The sequence below is a fragment of the Schistocerca serialis genome, chromosome 2 (assembly GCF_023864345.2).
Source record: "Schistocerca serialis cubense isolate TAMUIC-IGC-003099 chromosome 2, iqSchSeri2.2, whole genome shotgun sequence".
Classification (NCBI taxonomy): Eukaryota; Metazoa; Arthropoda; class Insecta; order Orthoptera; family Acrididae; genus Schistocerca; species Schistocerca serialis.
The window spans coordinates 415,911,784-415,933,775 of NC_064639.1; the positions used below are offsets into that span (position 1 = coordinate 415,911,784).

The window sequence follows — 21,992 nt, forward strand, 5'->3', positions numbered from 1 at the left end:
AAGCGACTGGGCTTGGTTGCGATTCGCTCTTCTGGCGGTAACATAAAAGCGTTGGCGGTGCGTAGGGCTTCGGACTCCTTACCTAGTGTGAAAGCCGAGTCGAATGCTACTTAACGATTTGCTCCGTTTGTACAACAGGTGTATATTTATTGTATTTAAAAATACTGGAGTATGGAGTGGAATACGGAGACAGCATTAAAGTTGATAGAGTTTCATCAGGAGCGGTATGTTTATGGAAACCTACGAACTACGATTGTAAGAACAAACTGAGATTATTAGTCACTTGGAGGGAAACAAGTGAGCCGTTAGAAATTAATGTATATAATGCAAAAATGAAAATGGAATTTTTATTGACATCTTTTCGTCGTGAACGGCAAAGAGAAACAAACATAACTGGGGGTGGTGCATAATAGAACAGTAATCTTTGGAGATTATAGAGCCTACACAAATCAATAACCATTCGAATTTGTGACTTTCATTCGGAAATAGCTATGAAATAGCTCGTATTCCAATTAAGCTTTAAAATCAGACATTAATTTTGTCCCGCCACACTGCTCCCTATTTTTTAAAAGATAGGTTGCTCACCAGCGTCTTCTTCTTATTTTTCTTATGATCAGCTTCTTGCAGTAAAATAAATTCTGCACATGCGACGATTGCTAAATCCTCTTATTTCCTCCTAGTATCGGCAGATGAAATTGTAATAAAGACTCTACTTTATAACAATGGCAAAACGGGAGAGTCTTTACCAGGTAAAGTTGACAGAGCACATCGAAAGTTCCAAAGAAAGTAGCTGGTGTCGTATTATCGTAAAATAGGTGCCACCGATATGATAAGCTAGTTGGGGTGGCAGTCATTAAAGCAAAGGCGTTTTACATTGCGCCGCGATCTTTTCAGGAAATATCAATCATCAGCTTTCTCCTTCCGAATTCCAGACTATTTTATGGATCCCCATCTACACAGGGAGAAATGGCTAACATAATAAAACTGGAGAAATCAGAGCTCCCACGGACTGATTCAGGCGCTCATTTTTCCCACTTGCAATTCGGAAGAGGAAATGTCGAGAAATAGTCTGAAACCGTTTCTACTAACGCAGTGTCAAACACTTAATATTGTAAATGACAATGGAAAAAATATATACCACTGGAAGTACAACGTATCTATCTCGCATAATTTTTCCCCTGATTCATTGGTCTGAATACTTACCACACTGTAGCTCTTGGTGCACTTAGAAATAAATAATAAATGGAACTGGTTTATTCATCACTGTTCCCCAAGAGTACTGCTGTGATCTGTTTCAATGTTATGCTAGAAGAAAAAAAATTACCTTAAATGGTTAAGTGTGCACTGCAGATTAACCATGCGGATACAGTTGGAATATACAGACTTAGAGACGATTAAAATTCTGCAACTTTTTGGTGGAAGTTTAAAGTGCTTTGATTTTGACGCTACCTACATAGCTTCGAAATGGTATGCCGTTTGGTCTCTGTGAAGAATTTTGCAGAACTAGCAAGGGACCATTTGGCGATTGTTGGTGGTGTGCCTTGGCCAGTCCAGTGATCGGATGTTGGAATCTTTCTAAATGTAGTTAGATTGTTACGGGGTATTTATCTTTGATGTTGGAGAAGCGACAACTTCGGACGTCTCCCAAGGTTAAAAGCCAGTCTGGCAAACCTTATTAGGAAAGTTTCAAAAGTGTACCACTGCCGTGAATTGATCTGGGTCCACCCACAAAGGTTTCCTTGTTCACCAGTGGGACAATAAGCCGCGTGATTTGTCTCGCACCCCGCACATCGCTAAGAGAGCTTGGATTCTGTCCGTTGCCTCGAACGAGTGTTTCAACTGTTCTCATTATGTGGCGCCTCCCTTAACGTAAAGATTAAAGAAGACGCAGATTAGGAATCGACCCATAGGCTAATAGAAGTGTGATATGTATCATATCTTTATGTGGTATAGTCATCTCTACATTCTTGCCGGAGATTTTTGCTTTTCGAAACGCTGCCGAGTGATTTACCCAGCAGAACCGCTGGAACTTTTAAGAGCTGTCTTGCTGCAGCAATTTACCAATACTGATTATATTTACAGTAATACAGCCGTAATTACAATGTATGAAGCAGAAATTGTTCATTTACGAAATCTAGAAATAAACTGTCCAACTTGCTTTCTTACGTTTGACTGGGCTCGCAGCATAGTACATGTCACAGTACGATATTTTGAAAATGGTAGGTCAACACTACCTGCAATAAGTTCTTTATGACAGCTGTTTCGGTTTTATTGCCATTCTCATGTGAACTGCGAGTACAACGTTGATGACACTATCTACATATATGACGAATGTCCGTGTGAATAAATGTTCATTGTTATTTTACATTGATACTTACGTACAGTTTGATTTGGTGTCCATATTGCATCTATAGTAGACTGTTATTGTCAAATTTGTAGTGATTACGTGACATATAGTAATTATCAACGTATGGAATAGCTCGTTTACTATGATGCTCTGTGTAAACGAAGTGTCAAATAAATGTCAGATCATACTTTATAGTAAACTATCAGTCAAATATATGTCGAAACGTATTCCATAGATTGATAATTACTGTATGTTACGTAATCACTGCGAATTACATAGTGGCAGTTTACTATAGACGTCAAATCAAACTAGACGCAAGTACCAATGTAAAATTACAATGTATAATTACTGACATGGGCAACCGCCACATATATAGATAGTGTCACCTATGTTGTATTCGCAGGGCACTTGAGAATGGCAATAAAGCCGAAACAGCTTTCGTAAAGAATATAAAACTTATTGCAGCTAGTGTGGGCGTATCATTTTCAAAATGTCCAACTTACACTCGTCTGTCATGTCCACAATATATTTCTGTCTACTTGGATTAAGCATCATTTACACTGTTCGTTTAGTAAAACGATATAAAGGAAAACTCGATTATAGAAGTGTGTTATATTTGCATGATATTGAACCTACACTGATCAGTCGGCCTGTAATAAATAAAAAACATTCATCCTTCCACAGGCACCTTATTTTAATAGTTATGTGGAAAGTGCTCATATTTTTGTACAATCGTTGAAAGTCAGCAAAAGAAAACGATTAAAAAACTACAGAATTGCTGGATTTTGTCTTTGGCGTAGTTAATAACCTAGAATTGAAAGAAACCGTCAATTTTTCCAGTCACACCAACAGTTCGTCTAAAACCTACAACCAGGTGGATAATAAACAAAAGAATTCTATGGTTGATATTTTTTTTGCATTTCATTTGACACAAACGCAGACAAAATTGTAGACTTTCTACTATAAATGTTCAAGGTGTGTAAGGCTTTCAAGACTTATCAAAATGGCCACATGTATCTTTCCATTGTAAAAAGGGACTAAAATTCAAAGCTGGAGAAAGCCACAATTGAAGGAATGAAATGCTTGTTTGGTACTACAAACAGGTCTAGACATAGAGGCAATAATAAGACAGGCATGAGAAGCATGTTGGCCTCTGCAAGATAGCTTTCTTCAGAACGAGATGGCTACTAAAACTTTCTAACTTATGAAAACTTTTGACTTGCTCGTTGTCTTGGATTCCTATGTTCCCTGAAGAAGACCATTTCCTTCACCTGTCGCTATAAAAACAGAACGATATCTTGTCTGGACTGCACAATTTATTTGCAGACGCCTATGGGTTACAAGTATATAAATGACTTTTCTTGTTAAATCTTTTTCTCTTGCTAAGTATTCCTTCATTTTGTGACTCTGACTTGCACATTTCGATGCAAAATAATTTTCCTGTTCTTCTTATTCTCTCGTTCTGACTGACCTACCATTCTAGATATTTTTTCTCTAAACCTCTCTAGATCTATATTTCCTTTATTGATCACACTTATCTAGAGCCTTATATCCGTGGTTCATTCATCAGACTTTCGTTTTTCTGTTACTCTGTTAAGTCAGTATAGTATTTGAAACTCTTATTAAAATGTGTGGCTAGGAAACCAGCCTTCTTTTCTTTATGGTGGTTGAATGGAGGCAAAATTTTCATAAAGTGTTTTTGCTGGGTTCGGCCTTCTCATACTCGGAGCATAAGATTTGTTTATTATGTAGATCAATCCATGTGTCAAGATAGCACATAACTCTGCATCAAAGATTATTAAGTTTGTTCGGAGGACAGTAAACTGAGCTGAGAGTTCAGTTAACGAGGCGGACTATAGAGAGAGATTAGACTTTGTAGAACAGGTTATTAAGAGTTCAAAAATGTTCAAATATGTGTGAAATCTTATGGGACTTAACTGCTAAGGTCATCAGTCCCTAAGCTTACACACTACTTAACCTAAATTATCCTAAGGACAAACACACACACCCATGCCCGAGGGAGGACTCGAACCTCCGCCGGGACCAGCCGTATTAAGAGTAAGAGGGATTCAGGTAAGAGGTATAACGATAGATACAGCACAGAAAAAGGAGAACTGAATGGAACTAGTTTAAGGGATATTGGCAATTTAATACAAAGTTCGGCAGAATGAAGACTGTAATACTGTACCGATAAAACTTTACCGAACGTTCAAAGGTTTTAATGGCCATAGCCGCATTTGGGTTATCAGTGGTAACATGTGAAAATTTGAGTCGAACCGGCAAACGGACCCGGATTTTCCGCTTTGCGCGAACGGGCGCCGTAACTGCTTCGGCCATCCGAGCACGCTTCCCCTTCCCCCCAAATTTCCAGCCTGTTGTCCGCCCCCGTAGCGTAGCGGTAGCTTAGCTTTACCGTCTACCACGCAAGGGGGCCCGGGTTCGATTCCCGACAGGGGACTGTGTGTTGTGTGCCCTTCATCATCATTTTCATCATGATTGACACGCAAGTCGCCGACGTGGCGTCAACTAAATAGACCAAATACGGCGGCCGAATCCAGAAGGGGATATCCCGGGCAATAAATGCCATACGATCATTTAATTTCCAGCCTGTTACAATTGCGGTATCGTCACATAGCCGTGGACCTCTTACTCGTAGTGATCCATTCTTTCAGTGCGGATGCACACCATGCCCGATCCGTTACCTGTATCAGTGACTGAGAGTAAGGGGTTCGTAGGAAGGTGTTGCTAAGTCAGTAGAAAGTGACAGTCGGGGAATCTGGGTCGGACGGAATGTCCGAAAGAACTGACACCACATCGAACATCAATTATAATAGTCTCGTATTAGGTTGTGTGAGTTATTTAGAAGTAATGCTCGTACAGTGTGCAAGCACAAGGCTTGGAAGGGAAAGCGGTCTGACGAAGACGAGGGAGGGAGACAGCAGGGCAGTGCAGGCGGCGTAATGAGGCGTTGTAGCCGTGGCGCCCCCGCTGCGACTGCACTCGGCTGCACCGCGCTGACCCACATACTGCGAGCGGCAGCGGGCCGCGACCACGCGCTGCCGCAGAGGGGGCGTCACGGCTGCCGCCTCTCCCACTCACCGACAGCCACTCGTCTTCTCCACTGTGGAGCCCTCAGGGGGTGGGGAAGATGATTCTGCTATATCACGTAACCTACTCCACGCGGCATGATGGAAGACAGTGTAGGTCTCATACACTGAGGTTATAGGATAGCGATATTCACATATACATTAATGATTTACCAACCACTGTATCAACTAAATTCATCTATACTGATGACATCGCACTGGTAGCAAAGAGCAGTAATTTCGAAGATGGTGAACGAAATCTTACGGAGGATCTGGAGATGATGTCAACTTTCTTTAAGACCTGGAGATTGATCCCATCAAAAACTAAATCTCCTGTTTCCATCTAGCGAATCGTGCTTCGAACTACAAACCAAGAGCTCTGCTCAATGGACAAACATTGAGGTACAATCCTTTCCCAAAATATCTCGGAATCACTCTAGATAGAACCCTGAGCTACAAAGAGCACATCACCAAGCTTTCTCATAAAGTTGCTGCAAGGAACAACATACTACATAAGCTCAGTGGTACAACCTGGGGAGCCTCTGCTGACTGTCTGCGTTTAACTGGCATCAGTCTTGTGTACTCTGCTGCTGACTACTGTGCACCTGTCTGGTTGCAAAGTGTCCATGTGAAGAAGGTAGACACAAAACTTAACGACACAATGCGCTGTATTACTGGTTCCATCAAATCAAACCCGCCGGCCGGGGTGGCCGAGCGCTTCTAGGCGCTACAGTCTGGAACCGCGCGACCGCTACGGTCGCAGGTTCGAATCCTGCCTCGGGCATGGATGTGTGTGATGTCCTTAGGTTGGTTGGGTTTAAGTAGTTCTAAGTTCTAGGGGACTGATGACCTCAGAAGTTAAGTCCCATAGTGCTCAGAGCCATTTGAACCAAATCAACCCCATGCCACTGGTTACCTGTACTGAGTCACATCCCTCCACCTCACTTAAGGCGGAAACAAACTCCACTGAGGGAGGCCCAGAAAATCTCTGCATCACCCTCTGTACCACTGCACCAGGAATTCTGTCATCCGCCACAGCAACGATTGCGATCAAGACCAGCAAGTGTTACTGCAGGACAACTCATTGCGGATGGTTTTGATCTAAATGAAAGCTGGAAGCATGAATGGACAACAAAAACACTGGGAACAAAGAGCCCATCACCTTGATCCCACAAACAAGCCAAAAGGTTTTGACCTACCGAGGAACCTCTGGTGCCGCCTCAACAGGTTACGGACTGGACATGGTTGTTTTAGCTACTTCAGGTACAAATGGGCTGGATCAGTTCACCAATGTGTGAATGTAATGAGGGACGTACGACGAACGTATCCCTTAGGACAGTGCGGCGAAATTTGGCGTTACTGGCCTATGACAGCAGACGACAGACGCGAGTTCCTCCTCTAACAGCACGACATCGCCTGCAGCGCCTCTCCTGTTCTCGTGACCATATCAGTTGGACCCTAGACGATTGGAAAACCGTAGCCTAGTCAGATGAGTCCCGATTTCAGTTGGTAAGATCTCATGGTACGGTTTGAATGTGGCGCAGACACCATGAAGCCATGGACCCAAGTTATCAACAAGGCACTGTGCAAGCTAGTGGTGGCTCTATAATGGTGTGGGCTGTGTTTACGCAGAATCGACAGGGTCTTCTGGTCAAATGGTTATGTTCAGCTACTTGGAAAATATTTGAAGTCATTCAACAACGATGTAAATTTTACAGATGACAATGCACCATGACACTGGGCCACAGTTGTTTGCGATTGGTTTGAAGAACATTCTGGACAACTCGAGAGATTGATTTCGGTACGCAGATCTTCTAACTTGAATCTCATCGAACATAATCGAGAGATCAATTCGTGCACAAAAACATCTACCGGCAACACTTTCGTAATAATGGACGGCTATAGAAGCAAAAGTAGGCGCGACGTGATATTTAGGAAGTATCCCACGATTTTTGTCACTTCCGTGTGTGTAGTAAGGATGACATCTTCAGCTGTACTTGCTGGGTTTGACACGAAAACATCTATTCGTTCGTCGGTAGAACTTTCTTGCGTGACAGAAATACCGTCAGATTTGAATCGCTGATTACGTGCTCGTCACGCAGTATTTGTTTTGCCTGTGACGTCGTCGTACCAGTGAAGGCGCATGCGCCTGCGCGTGATTATTACGAATTAGGTTTGTGTAAAATTATAAGCTGGTGTAGCACGGAAAAACTTTTAGCTAGGACACCGATTCGGATGTCATTGTCAAGAGCTTGCGGAGCTCTATTAGGACCCAAAGTATGACAATAAATTGTCTTGTTCTTGCATTTACAGACTGTACGATTGACGTCTGCGTAAACGTTAACTCAATATTTGGGAATTTTAGCAAAGTAAATTTAACAAATAGAACGTTCGGTTTCTCTGGCACCTATATTACTAAACAGCTAAAGCGGTTCATGGTCCTAGTTGTAGATTACCTAGGTATCTAACGGCTTCCAGGAGCAACAAAAATATGATTTTAATTCATATAATTATCGGCTGAATGTAAAAATTTTGAAATGCTGTCATAATCTACTCATTAAGAGGTATAGTTTTAGGTTAAACGTTTAACACTGGAAGACATGTGCTACATCTATAATTTGTGTATATCAAGGACAGCCAAGAACTCGACTCCTGTGAGGTGCTCATGCATACATGCGAATCTCCCTCGTCTGAGTGCACACTCCCCCGTCTACCACACCACCCTGTCTGATCAGGAAAAGGGCGAAGCGGGGCGGGTGGAGGGGGGTGGAAATGCAAAAGTGCCGGATGCAGCATACAGCTAGTATTATATATCGTATTTCTCAACCACACATCTCACAAACAAAACTAATATTTAGAATTATTTATTTATTTTTGACGCGCTGAAGACATAATAAAATTCATACCTCGACCAAACTGTTTGCAAACAGCCAGTTGCGCAGATTTTCGTCGCACAGATTGTCATGTAATCGTGACTTATTTAGCTTCAAATCTCAGTATGGAGATGTGGAAATCAACGTAGAACTCTTGGACAGTTTGAGCATAAGTGAATTTGTGTTTTAATCGGGAATTACATTGCAAATCGACTAATTCCTATGCAGATGCACAAGGGCCCTTTCAGCTGAAATGGTAGACGTTCTCGAAAACACGTTAGAGACGGATGTACGGTTAGCTGTGTCCTCATACTTTCAGAAAGGTATTCGTGCAATTTCTTCAACGCCGAAACTGATTGTCCACAATTTGCGTTTTCTTTAATAACAGTGAGCTTATGGAAATGGATATTGTTCCTTGTCAGAACATGTCCCTTCCACAACGTGATTTCCTTTTTAAATGCATTTACTTTCGCCATGAAATCAGAAATAAGTTCCTTCTCGCCTTGCAACGTCTTACTGAGTGCAGTCTGCAGTGCACTATATTCAAAATGGAAGGTCTGAAATCCATTCCGGATCTTCTAATTTTTGTTCTTGCTTTCCTTTTTTCTTCAGGAATACAACAGTAACTCCGTCCGAAGGGGCCTTGAAGACCCGGTGCTACCTACTGACTGCTGTGTCATCATCATCCCATAGGCGTCACTGGATGCGGATATGCAGGAGCATGTGTTCAGCAAACCACACTCCTGGCCGTTATCGGCTTTCGTGACCGGAGAAAATCAACAATAGCGAGTCTTAAATCTAAAATTGTTCCAGTCATGTCGCATCACTTAAGTAGTGTACTTTGCAATAATACAGAGTGGTCAGGAACAGTCTACAATGCTTGTAAGGATGTTGCGGGGTAGGTTGTGCTGAGAAATAGTTGTTGAGAAAAAATTCGATACTTCGTGCCGTTTCCGATTAAATTAACATTGAAGTTCAAAATATCCACGGGTATGCTGCCGGTCTATAGTGTCCAACGGGCACAATATTTCGGCGATCATACATGTCGCCATCATCAGGTGAACTGACGGACTGAGCTCCTGTGAACGTGCCGGCACGGAGATCCGTACGCTATGGCTGCTCAGAGGGAACTGGGTTCGGTCGCGGCGGCGGCAGATTTAAATACCCTCCGCCCGCGGCGCGCTCCCTCCGCCGTCCGCGCCCCGCGCCAGGGTCGCGCGGTGGAACAGATTGCGACGGCGTCTGAGATGACGTCGGTGTGATGGCTCTGTCCGCCGTGGTCGTCACAACTATACGTTTGCTCGATTTACTCTTGATTAACCCGATCGCTGGTTCCCAAGCCTTGCTAAGATTATAGCCACAGTCACGGTTTATGAGGTCGTCATTGGTGCGAATTTCGATGGCCTCTCTAACAACGCTGTCCCAGTATCTCGACGTCTGTACCAGAATCCTCGTGCGGTCATACTCCATGGCGTGATTTTCCGACAAACAATGTTCAGCGACCGCCGACTTGCTCGGGTACATCAGTCGAGTGTGCCTCTGGTGTTCACGGTATCGATCCTCGACGGTACGCATCGTCTGACCAATATACGACTTGCCACATTGGCACGGAATCTGGTACACGCCGGCCTTCCTCAAACCGAGGTCATCTTTGGCGCTCCCCACCAGTGCACGAGTTTTGTTTGGAGGACAAAACACAGTTCCGACCCGGTGTTTCTTCAGAATGCGGGCGATTTTCCCAGATAGTGCCCCTGTGTATGGAATAAATGCAGTGCCTACCTCCTCCCTCGTGACTTCATCCATCTCAACAGGTTGTGCTGCAGTGGTTGGGCGGAGAGCACGTTGAATCTGCCACTCTGAGTACCCATTTTTTCGAAATACAATTCTCAGATGTTCCAATTCCTGGGGTAGACTCTCTGCGTCAGAGATAGTGCGCGCCCTATGTACTAGAGTTTTAAGTACCCCATTCCTCTGTGAAGGGTGGTGGCAGCTGTCTGCGTGCAAATACAGATCAGTGTGCGTAGTCTTCCGATACACCCCATGACCTAGGGTGCCGTCAGCCCTTCTCTTGACCAAGACGTCAAGGAAAGGTAATTTACCCTCCGTTTCAGTCTCCATAGTGAATTTGATGTTGGGGTGTATGGAGTTTAGATGTGTAAGGAAGTCAAGGAGTTTATCCATACCATGTGGCCAGATGACGAACGTGTCGTCCACGTAACGGAAAAAGCAAGTAGGTTTCCATACGGATGACGACAGGGCTTCCTCCTCGAAGCTCTCCGTAGATGTCGTTTGCTAAGTACTCTTGCCTTTCTAAAGAGATGTCGTTCCGAGAATGTTGTTCCAAATTTTGCTAAGGTTATGCATCACATCGATTCTGCAGCAGCTAAGAGAATCAAGAAACGAACCAGCCTCGCATTGGTACGTGAGAGAGTGCAATTCACCCGCCGGAGCATTGAGTTCATCTCACAGGAATTACTCAAACTACATTTGCAACTGGCTAGTAAGTTCACTTCTTGTTCCTGGGATTGGATTGATGGTGTCACCTGCGTGTCAGCTGATTCCGCCCATAAGAAGGCTACGGGACGTCAAACAGCTAAGTTCTCACGCCTCCTTGACAAACCATCCCTGCAGGTTCCGTTCAAGACTGTCATCAATTTGAGTGGCTTGGTGTTGAATGATGATGCGGTCTCAGTTTTGCAGAAAGGTCTCAACTTCGCTCCCACCCCCAAGTTCACTCCGGTCGCAGAAATTGTTAGTGCTGTTGAACAGGTTGCAGCTCGACTTCCGCCAGAATCAGCCGAGGAAATATGTCGTGAAACTTGTCATGCGTTGACGAAATCCAAGCCGATGAAGTCAAATATCAGCAGTAAAGAGAGGGCGGCCATTCGTGATCTGAGGGAGCGCTCTTAAATTGTTGTCTTATCGGCTGACAAAGGCAATGCTACAGTTGTTGTCTCCCATAAGGACTACACTGATAACATGCAGAGCCTGCTAAATGACGATTCCTACCGGAAGATGAGCGTTGACCCCACAAAGAAGGTGGAGAACAAGACAAGGGCGCTTCTCAAGGACGCAGATTTACCGGAGGGTGACGCTAAGAAATTGTATCCCCAAGGTCCGGTACCGCCTAGACTATATGGACTCCCGAAGGTTCACAAAGAGGGGGTACCATTACGCCCCATTGTCAGCAACATCAGGGCACCTACATATTTGTTGGCCAAATACCTGACGGGAATATTAAGTCCTTATGTGGGTAAATGCCCTCATCACATCCGTAATTCCGTGGATTTTGTTAAACGCCTTGATAGCTTCAGGTTGGATGAGTCAGATATCATGGTGAGTTTTGACGTCGTTTCCTTGTTTACGACGGTACCCCTGCGAGAGTCAGTAGAATTGATTAGTCAGAAGTTTGACGAGATGACCACTGAACTTTTTAGGCATGTCTTGACTTCCACGTATTTTCTTTTTAATGGAGAATACTACGAACAAACGGAGGGAGTCACCATGGGTAGCCCACTCTCACCGGTGGTAGCGAATTTGTACATGGAGAAATTCGAGGAGGAAGCCCTGTCGTCATCCGTATGGAAACCTACTTGCTTTTTCCGTTACGTGGACGACACGTTCGTCATCTGGCCACATGGTATGGATAAACTCCTTGACTTCCTTACACATCTAAACTCCATACACCCCAACATCAAATTCACTATGGAGACTGAAACGGAGGGTAAATTACCTTTCCTTGACGTCTTGGTCAAGAGAAGGGCTGACGGCACCCTAGGTCATGGGGTGTAACGGAAGACTACGCACACTGATCTGTATTTGCACGCAGACAGCTGCCACCACCCTTCACAGAGGAATGGGGTACTTAAAACTCTAGTACATAGGGCGCGCACTATCTCTGACGCAGAGAGTCTACCCCAGGAATTGGAACATCTGAGAACTGTATTTCGAAAAAATGGGTACTCAGAGTGGCAGATTCAACGTGCTCTCCGCCCAACCACTGCAGCATAACCTGTTGAGATGGATGAAGTCACGAGGGAGGAGGTAGGCACTGCATTTATTCCATACACAGGCGCACTATCGGGGAAAATCGCCCGCATTCTGAAGAAACACCGGGTCGGAACCGTGTTTTGTCCTCCAAACAAAACTCGTGCACTGGTGGGGAGCGCCAAAGATGACCTCGGTTTGAGGAAGGCCGGCGTGTACCAGATTCCGTGTCAATGTGGCAAGTCGTATATTGGTCAGACGATGCGTACCGTCGAGGATCGATACCGTGAACACCAGAGGCACACTCGACTGATGTATCCGAGCAAGTCGGCGGTCGCTGAACATTGTTTGTCGGAAAATCACGCCATGGAGTATGACCGCACGAGGATTCTGGTACAGACGTCGAGATACTGGGACAGCGTTGTTAGAGAGGCCATCGAAATTCGCACCAATGACGACCTCATAAACCGTGACTGTGGCTATAATCTTAGCAAGGCTTGGGAACCAGCGATCGGGTTAATCAAGAGTAAATCGAGCAAACGTATAGTTGTGACGACCACGGCGGACAGAGCCATCACACCGACGTCATCTCAGACGCCGTCGCAATCTGTTCCACTGTGCGACCCTGGCGCGGGGCGCGGACGGCGGAGGGAGCGCGCCGCGGGCGGAGGGTATTTACACTCCTGGAAATGGAAAAAAGAACACATTGACACCGGTGTGTCAGACCCACCATACTTGCTCCGGACACTGCGAGAGGGCTGTACAAGCAATGATCACACGCACGGCACAGCGGACACACCAGGAACCGCGGTGTTGGCCGTCGAATGGCGCTAGCTGCGCAGCATTTGTGCACCGCCGCCGTCAGTGTCAGCCAGTTTGCCGTGGCAGTCTTTAACACTGGTAGCATGCCGCGACAGCGTGGACGTGAACCGTATATGCAGTTGACGGACTTTGAGCGAGGGCGTATAGTGGGCATGCGGGAGGCCGGGTGGACGTACCGCCGAATTGCTCAACACGTGGGGCGTGAGGTCTCCACAGTACATCGATGTTGTTTCCAGTGGTCGGCGGAAGGTGCACGTGCCCGTCGACCTGGGACCGGACCGCAGCGACTTACGGATGCACGCCAAGACCGTAGGATCCTACGCAGTGCCGTAGGGGACCGCACCGTCACTTCCCAGCAAATTAGGGACACTGTTGCTCCTGGGGTATCGGCGAGGACCATTCGCAACCGTCTCCATGAAGCTGGGCTACGGTCCCGCACACCGTTAGGCCGTCTTCCGCTCACGCCCCAACATCGTGCAGCCCGCCTCCAGTGGTGTCGCGACAGGCGTGAATGGAGGGACGAATGGAGACGTGTCGTCTTCAGCGATTGGAGTCGCTTCTGCCTTGGTGCCAATGATGGTCGTATGCGTGTTTGGCGCCGTGCAGGTGAGCGCCACAATCAGGACTGCATACGACCGAGGCACACAGGGCCAACACCCGGCATCATGGTGTGGGGAGCGATCTCCTACACTGGCCGTACACCACTGGTGATCGTCGAGGGGACACTGAATAGTGCACGGTACATCCAAACCGTCATCGAACCCATCGTTCTACCATTCCTAGACCGGCAAGGGAACATGCTGTTCCAACAGGACAATGCACGTCCGCATGTATCTCGTGCCACCCAACGTGCTCTAGAAGGTGTAAGTCAACTACCCTGGCATGTTTGGGACTGGATGAAGCGTCGTCTCACGCGGTCTGCACGTCCAGCACGAACGCTGGTCCAACTGAGGCGCCAGGTGGAAATGACGTGGCAAGCCGTTCCACAGGACTACATCCAGCATCTCTACGATCGTCTCCATGGGACAATAGCAGCCTGCATTGCTGCGAAAGGTGGATATACACTGTACTAGTGCCGACATTGTGCATGCTCTGTTGCCTGTGTCTATGTGCCTGTGGTTCTGTCAGTGTGATCATGTGATGTATCTGACCCCAGGAATGTGTCAATAAAGTTTCCCCTTCCTGGGACAATGAATTCACGGTGTTCTTATTTCAATTTCCAGGAGTGTAAATCTGCCGCCGCCGCGACCGAACCCAGTTCCCTCTGAGCAGCCATAGCGTACGGATCTCCGTGCCGGCACGTTCACAGGAGCTCAGTCCGTCAGTTCACCTGATGATGGCGACATGTATGATCGCCGAAATATTGTGCCCGTTGGACACTATAGACCGGCAGCATACCCGTGGATATTTTGATTATCAAATACGCTGGGAGAAACTCAAGATTCACAACATTGAAATTAGTCAATCAGGCCGTTGCGCGCGCAAATTCAAGCGGTGCGCTAGAGGCAGATTCTCCAAACGTGTTTTTCGTTTGGTTTCCTTAAACCGAACAATACATCGATACAAAAGTTGGGCATGGGGCGGCAGTAAAAATCGACACCGAGCCAAAGGCTGAGCAGTATTGTGCGCTATCAAATACGCTATGAGAACAACTGAAACTAATTGTACCAGCCGCGAAGCTTGAATTTGCGCATGCAACCGCCTGATTGACTAACTTCAATGCTAATTATCTGGGAAACCGGCGCTACGTATGGAACTTTTTCCTTAACAATTATTTTTCAGCACGACCTACCCTGAAACATCCTTACAAGCTTCTTAGACTGTTACTGATGAACCTGCATACAACGTCTCCGTAGTCTTCCTCCAGTACCATCAAAAATTGTTGCAGCTGACGATGTAATAATGCGTGCGCATTCAGAAAATTTACTATTCGCACCAAGAATTCCATTACGTGTTTCATGCCTTCATATTTAACATAATGTACTTCTTGATGTACATGACAATGAATCCCGTACATCTCGTCTGTCAATAGTTATAAGTTTTAGCTCGTCAACTAAATCTTTAAATTCTTTCTGCATCACGTTGTAATTTTGTTTCATAGCAGATTTACGTAGTCGTCAATCATGCGAGTAGATAATAGGTACTTAGAGTTCTCATCCTTCTTCTCTGTGATTGCTATTCACTTTCAAACAATTACGACGACAGATCGCTGGACTGCCTTTTCTTTACGCAAACACTCACAGGACTTCTGAACTTCCTTTATGTCACGAACAAATAGTGAAGGATAAACTGTGCTGATTATTCTTCTATAAGTAATCTGCAAATTCCTAGTAAGGTGTCTTCGTGAGAGGCTGCTCTTTACACAAATCTGAAGTGAGAAATGTGTAAGTTTTTGCAGTAGCGCGTGTGTTGCCTTAACAAAGTTTTGTGAGGTTCCAGTCGAGCCACGAGCTGATGTATAGCACTCTTCAATACCTATCATCTGCAAGAGCTTCTTCGGTTCTGGTGTTGACACAATACGTGTACCACGAGGTGCTGTAATGAGGCGCACATGAAGAGAGCCGCATTTTCCAGTTACCGTGCAAGGCACTGTGTGTGGTTTTCCGATCTTGTTACCACCGTAACCTCTTCGAACCGGCACAGAAGACAGCTTTTCAAGAACAATTGCTCCACGAATAGTTGTAGAAACTTCCTTGGAACACTTCACACCAAGCCCAATGTGCCCATTTGAGCCACCAATAACAACAAATGCTTTGAATCTTGTCCTCTGGCCAGCACGGGTTTGTTTCTGTGCTGGAATGATTTTAAGAGCTTCATCTTTCAAAAAGGTGCCAAGGAATAAATCAGTTATTTCAAACTCCTTAACTGACAGTGAGAAAACAAGATATTTGCTCAAGTGTGCGTATTTTCTCATTCATCTCCAATGGACCCAGTTTCGTAACAGGAATCTATTTCTTCTCGGTTTCTTTGCCTCCATGGCCTAGGACGTGACCTTTACCACGACCACAGCGCCTTGGGCGTCCACGACCACCTCTGAAACCAAAACCACCACAAAAACCCTCTCGTCCACCGGCTGGATCAGCGTCCGCCATGTTTGGTATACTCTTCTGTCAATTGATACGATTTTGGCGAACTGAGGGAAGTCGCACGAACTACAAAATGCCGCACCAAATGCCGGACGAAATAGTGTCATACTATACTGCTAAATCAAATGTCGCTCTGTGGTGAGTAGTTTCGAGACGGACCGAGAAAACTGAGATTTACCGAGACTGGCAGAGCTGCTGGCCGCACCATCGTTCAGCCAAACGAAATAAAACGTGAGAAATGCAACTGGCCAAACTATGTCAGGTGCTCACAGAACGGGCAGAAATGCACAATCCACAAATGTAAACAAACTTAACTTTCAACACATAGTTTTGCTTTTCAAACGGTGCGTGTATGTTTCTTCTACGGAAATGAAAAGTAGAGGTACAATTAGAGACGGAAAAATTGTTTTCACTGTTCTAAACCTCATACCTTCTGGAATACGTGGGCTTTAAAGGAGGGCAACGGCGCTGCAGTTTCTGCCGTAATTCCAAGAGCAAGGGTTGCCTACAGCAGGTTTCAGGACAGTATACGCAACCCGCATTACGGCGTTACAGCATTACGGCAGAAACTGTGGCACCGTTTCCATTATTTTAAGTCTAAGTATCCCAGAAGGTATAAGGTTTAGAGCAGTGAAACCAAATCTGTCATCACTAATTGTACCTCTAGTTTTCATTTTAGTAGAAAGAACATACATGTGCCGTTTAAGAAAACGTAACTTTGTGTTGAAAATGATGTTTGTTTACTTCTAGTGATTTGTGCATTTCTGCCCATTGTGTGAGCCCGTGACATAGATACATCCCTGGAAAATTGCATTTTTCACATTTTCTTTCATTCTGGAAACGTATGAGGTGGCAAAGTTAGGTAGAACACCCTGTATATGTCTTGTGGTAGCCTAATTCACTGCATACAAACATACAGACTACGTTCATCCAGTATTTGTGAGTGAGAACGCTTAGCTACGTCCAACAAACTTTTTAACATAATTTCAAGACTCTTTCAAACTTTTTCTCGCTTGTATGCTTAACGTCAAATATTTATCGCATTAACTAATTTGTAAAATAATCCGTCCTTTGGAACTGTTTTACACATGGAAATTCGACTCTCTAAAGAATCATTGGTTTATTGATTATTGTTATGTGGCTACTGTTCTTGTAAGGGTTAAGTTTAGACCGAATTTTAAACGCAATAAGTTTCTGCATAACGTTTACAAAAGTCTTATATCTTTCACACGAAAATTTAAATTCTTAATGTTAGTGAAATAAAAGACAAATTAAAAAATCTGACCGACTAAGCCGGTGGCACAAGAGGACAAGCGGGTATTTAGACAATAGCGCTGCGGCATCGTCTGTAACTTAGGTGGGCGTCGTAGACCAATCTGAGGTAGCTTCCCGACTTTAGAGACCACAGGTATCCTATATCAAATTGTTCTTGTTGACGTCCTCTACATCAGCCGTGACACATCGTAAACAGCTTTCTTTTACACCCTGTAATCATAGGCGACAAGCTCGAGTGATAGACGCCACAAGAAAGCCGTTGTGCATCACCGACAGGTTTGTTACTGAAATTCCGCGAAGAGTTGGGTAACATATTACTTCCTCTCTCCCCTTCATAGAGCGAGATGGCTCAGTGGTTAGCACATTAGACTCACATCGAAGAGGATGATGTTTCAAATCCCCGTCCAGTCATCCAGCTTCAGGTTTTCCGTGATCGCTTTAGGCAAGTGTTGGGATGGTCCCTTCGAAAGGGCATGTCCTATTTCCTTACCTATTACGAACTACGTGTCTAATGATCGCATTGTCGATGGGCCAATCTGCAATTTTCCTTCTTTTTTTTCCTCTCGCATACGTCTCTCGAAATGACCAACGAGAAAACCAGATAAATTAGGAGGTTGATCGTCAATCATTCTTCCCACGTATCATTCGCAAATGAAAGGGGAATGGAGGAATATGAAAGTGATTCGATAAATACCCTCCTCTACATGCCGTACGGTGGCTTGTGCATATATGATGTACGTGAATGTGCAATATTAATTTTTTATCTAATTTTTCCTACATGTTTCTATATTTGAATATTTCCTTTGAATTTAAACATTCCATTTTTTTGTTGCCTAATATCTCCTGAAAGATTTTTTACTCGTTTGTCCCAGGAAAAGTCCTAGTGGTTTGATGTCCTTGTGGATGGAGTGTTCAGTGCACTGGACACCCACCATAAGACCATGATTAAATGCGGCATCGCCCTTCTTCTCCATCCTGTGCCCGACTGTTACTATGACGACCAGGTACAAGGTGGCGCGTTGACGTCACCATCACGTGATCGCCTCCCCCTCCCCCCACCGCGCAACGAAATTGTGACGTCACACTAATCGTCTTGTCCGACACGCTTCGCTCCGTGCAGAGCCCAACGGAAGTCAATATGCAATTGTAAAGGTGCCCACTAAACGTCTTAACATTCTGGTGTGCTATCGAGAGCTTGCACGCATTTATACACGCAGTCAAGAATTATTAAACTCGTTTGAAATTGTTACTCGCATCCCACCGGAGATGACTGCTAGCACTCATAAGTCCTGCAGTGTCACGTGCTGTGACGTACACGCGACGTTATGCCTTTTTTCGTGAGGCTCGCACGTGACTCGCCGCCGTATTCCATTCACCTTGGCGGCAGGAACGCTCTCTCTCAACCTAAGAGTAACTCACACTCACCTAATGCGGATAAGTACACCATAAAGCATTTTTCGTGACTGTGTGTTTTCGGTGCGGTTGTACGCCTTGAAGAGATATGGTCCTCTCCTCTGACTGAAAAGCTTTCGAGCCCATCAGAACTATTATCTGTCCTGTGAACGTTCTCCAATATACGACTCCTTCCTTGGTTCTGTTTAACTCCCCGAAGTACGACTTCGTTTTGCGTCTGTGTAACGGTTTCGTAAATCGAAATTATGTCAGTAATCTGTGGGTGTGTAACTCGTCCAGTGCACTGCAGATATGTCCAGCAAACTGAAGATACGAGATATGCTTACAATTTCGTAGGTGGTAGGCAGACACTATTGGTAAACAGGGGGCGAATGGTAGGCAGACACTATTGGTAAACAGTGGGTGAAGGGTCCGTTTTCTCGGCTCAGTCTGGCATCTATTTTTTTCCTGATTTAGTGTGAACCTGTTCGGCGTCCTGGACGGAGCGTACCTCCTGTAAATACGCGACTGCTGGATTACAAGTGTACGTGCAGCGCCGTCTCTTTTTGTTTCACTAACCTGACACCACATTATGTGATTCACCAACTATAAAAAGTGTTTTCGCATGGTCTACGTTTTAAGACTGCAGCAGCAGCTTTTTGCTATTATACTTCCTAATATCTTCGCTTAAAGATCTACATTTGCATATACACAACTAAGCTAAAATATCCACCGACAACGGAAGAGCATTAATGAACATAGAAAAACGACTAACACAAGTTTATGTTAAGAATTTGTAAGGCAAGGATTCATTTTACTGTCCCGGTTGTGGAAATTTTAAGTTGAAGAGGCAACAAAAAGTAATTTCAGCAAAAGAATAGAACTACAAGGTGATTATATGTGATTGTAATTCTGAATGGGACAGACAAAATATTTACGGTAAATTGTAGATTAAGAATTAACTATGCTAAGACTAAAGCTTAGAAAAGTGATAGGAAGTCAACGATTTGCTTAAGTAATAATAGAACTCAACGGATTCTCTTCCATAGGAAGAAAGAGTACAGAAGGTGGCGAAATCAAGAGAAGGGCCATAAATAGATAGACACGCATAAAGAAAGTCTTCTTCAACAAAATGATTTTTACCGGTATCAAATTCTGAAATGGAACCGAGGGTAAAGTTTCTGAAAATATACACGTGGAACCCAGTGTCGCATAGAAGAATCTGAAACACTGGAGGAAAAGAAACGGCTTATGAAATGTGGAGCTACAGAAGATTGTTAAAAGTTAACTGACTGGTAAAGCAAAAAATAAAAATCTGCTGGAAAGAATAGAAGTGTACTGGCGTTACATCTGCGTCGGTAACCAGGAGTATCTAACTTGGCACTGGAAGGAGCAGTCAAAGGAGAAAAACTGTAGGGATGAAACAAGCCTAGAAAATGAAAAATAAATTCTGGAAGGTTTTAGATGTAGGCAGTACATACAAAGAGAACGACTAGCATAAAACAGGAATATGTGAGGGACAGTTTCTGCTGTGCACTATAAGCAATAAACGCAAATTTCCACAAATACTGTCACACTTGTGTGAGCTGAACTGCGCGATTTCTGCCAATAACGTTGATTTTATGAAAGGAACAAGCGTAAATTTGTGGTAAACGCCTTTGCATTTTATACTGGAGCCTCGTGATTGCCAATAATCTTACCACTTCGTGCTTAAAATGTCAAATCCAAGAACTATGAAGTGTGTTTAGGTTTACCTTTTTTTGCCAAGGTATAGATTGGGAGATATAAAAAGATGAAGATACTTGTTAATTTGTGTCAGAAATTGTACAAAATTTTTCAAGCCCTTCTTGATATATAAATACGTCTTAATTTTCTCGTACGTTATAATCTTGGTTTTTAAATTAATGCAGGAGGAACTAAAGTAAGTTCTCGGACACTAAATATCATAATAAAGTAGAACGAACATTTGGCATGAATATTCCACATGCGGGGTGGAATATAAACTGCCAAAGTTTCTGTGAACAGTACGCAATCTAATATGAAGCTGTCCCGGCTTCATAAATTTTGCTTAGCTCATTTGCGTCAACGCATTATCTGTCAATTGGCCGGGTGGGCGGGGATAAGCACGGACGCACGAGAATTTCGCCGGCACATGAAACGCGCAGAGCTGCGCATATCGAGAGCTGCAAATCCAATACGTCAGTGCAGGTACATCCCGGTACGTGTTTCGTTTGCTAACACTGTGTGACCTTTGGAATTAACCTCTTTAAAAAATGAAACTAATCATAGATTTCTTGGGAGCCTACAGTCGCAAATGAATGGGAAGGAGTACAGATACCGCAAGTGAATGGGATGGAGTACGGATGGTTTCTTTCTATACGAAACATCAAAGAGCACTACTCATAATTTATTGTGGACAATATGTTTGATGTCGATATGGGAAGGATTCTTTGACACATTCAGAGCTCAAATATAATAACTTCCCTTGAATTGTAATAAAAACTGCTCCCAATACGAGCAGATATTTAAGTTAGTAGGCATATTATTCGGGTGCAGCATTGCTCATTATCTCGGAACAAAATAACTTTCTCATGGAGAGAGGTACGCTTTGATTCCTATTTTCCTGAAAGGCATCCGACACCGTCGACTTACAGATAAAATGAAATCTTAATAGGTATTAATTTACGGACGGAGTTCTGAATGTTTCTCTGTACTGCAAATGCTAAACAGAAAGAAAGTAACGACCATTGTTAGCTGTATGAACGAACAATTTTGCACATGAAGTGAGCTGCTTTCCAGTAGTTTTTAATTATCTATAGATCGATTCGTGAGTATTGTTCATCATTCTGAGACCCTTGCCAAGTTTTCTTAAAAGAAGAAACTGGGAAGACCCAGAGAAGAGCGGCACGTTTCGTCACAGGATCGAGTACACGGAGCGGGAGTGTTACGGAGGTGCTTGTCAAACTCCAGCGGCAGACGCTACAAGAGAGGCGTTGTGCATCACGAAGAGGTTTACGGTTGTAATTTCTAGAGCTTACAATCCAAGAAAAGACGGGAAAATTATAAATGCTCCCTACGACATACGGTTCTCGAAATGACCAACGACGTAAAATTGGAGAAATTA

The 21,992-nt window shown here is 44.3% G+C and overlaps 1 protein-coding gene and 1 pseudogene across 1 annotated transcript in view; both read right to left on the reverse strand.

Annotated features, from left to right (window-relative positions):
• The window catches only part of LOC126457260 (regulating synaptic membrane exocytosis protein 2), a 1,246,504-nt gene that overhangs the window by 1,081,715 nt on the left and 142,797 nt on the right, over positions 1–21,992 (reverse strand). The window lies entirely within an intron of this gene.
• LOC126457261 (40S ribosomal protein S2-like) lies at positions 15,443–16,207 on the reverse strand (annotated as a pseudogene).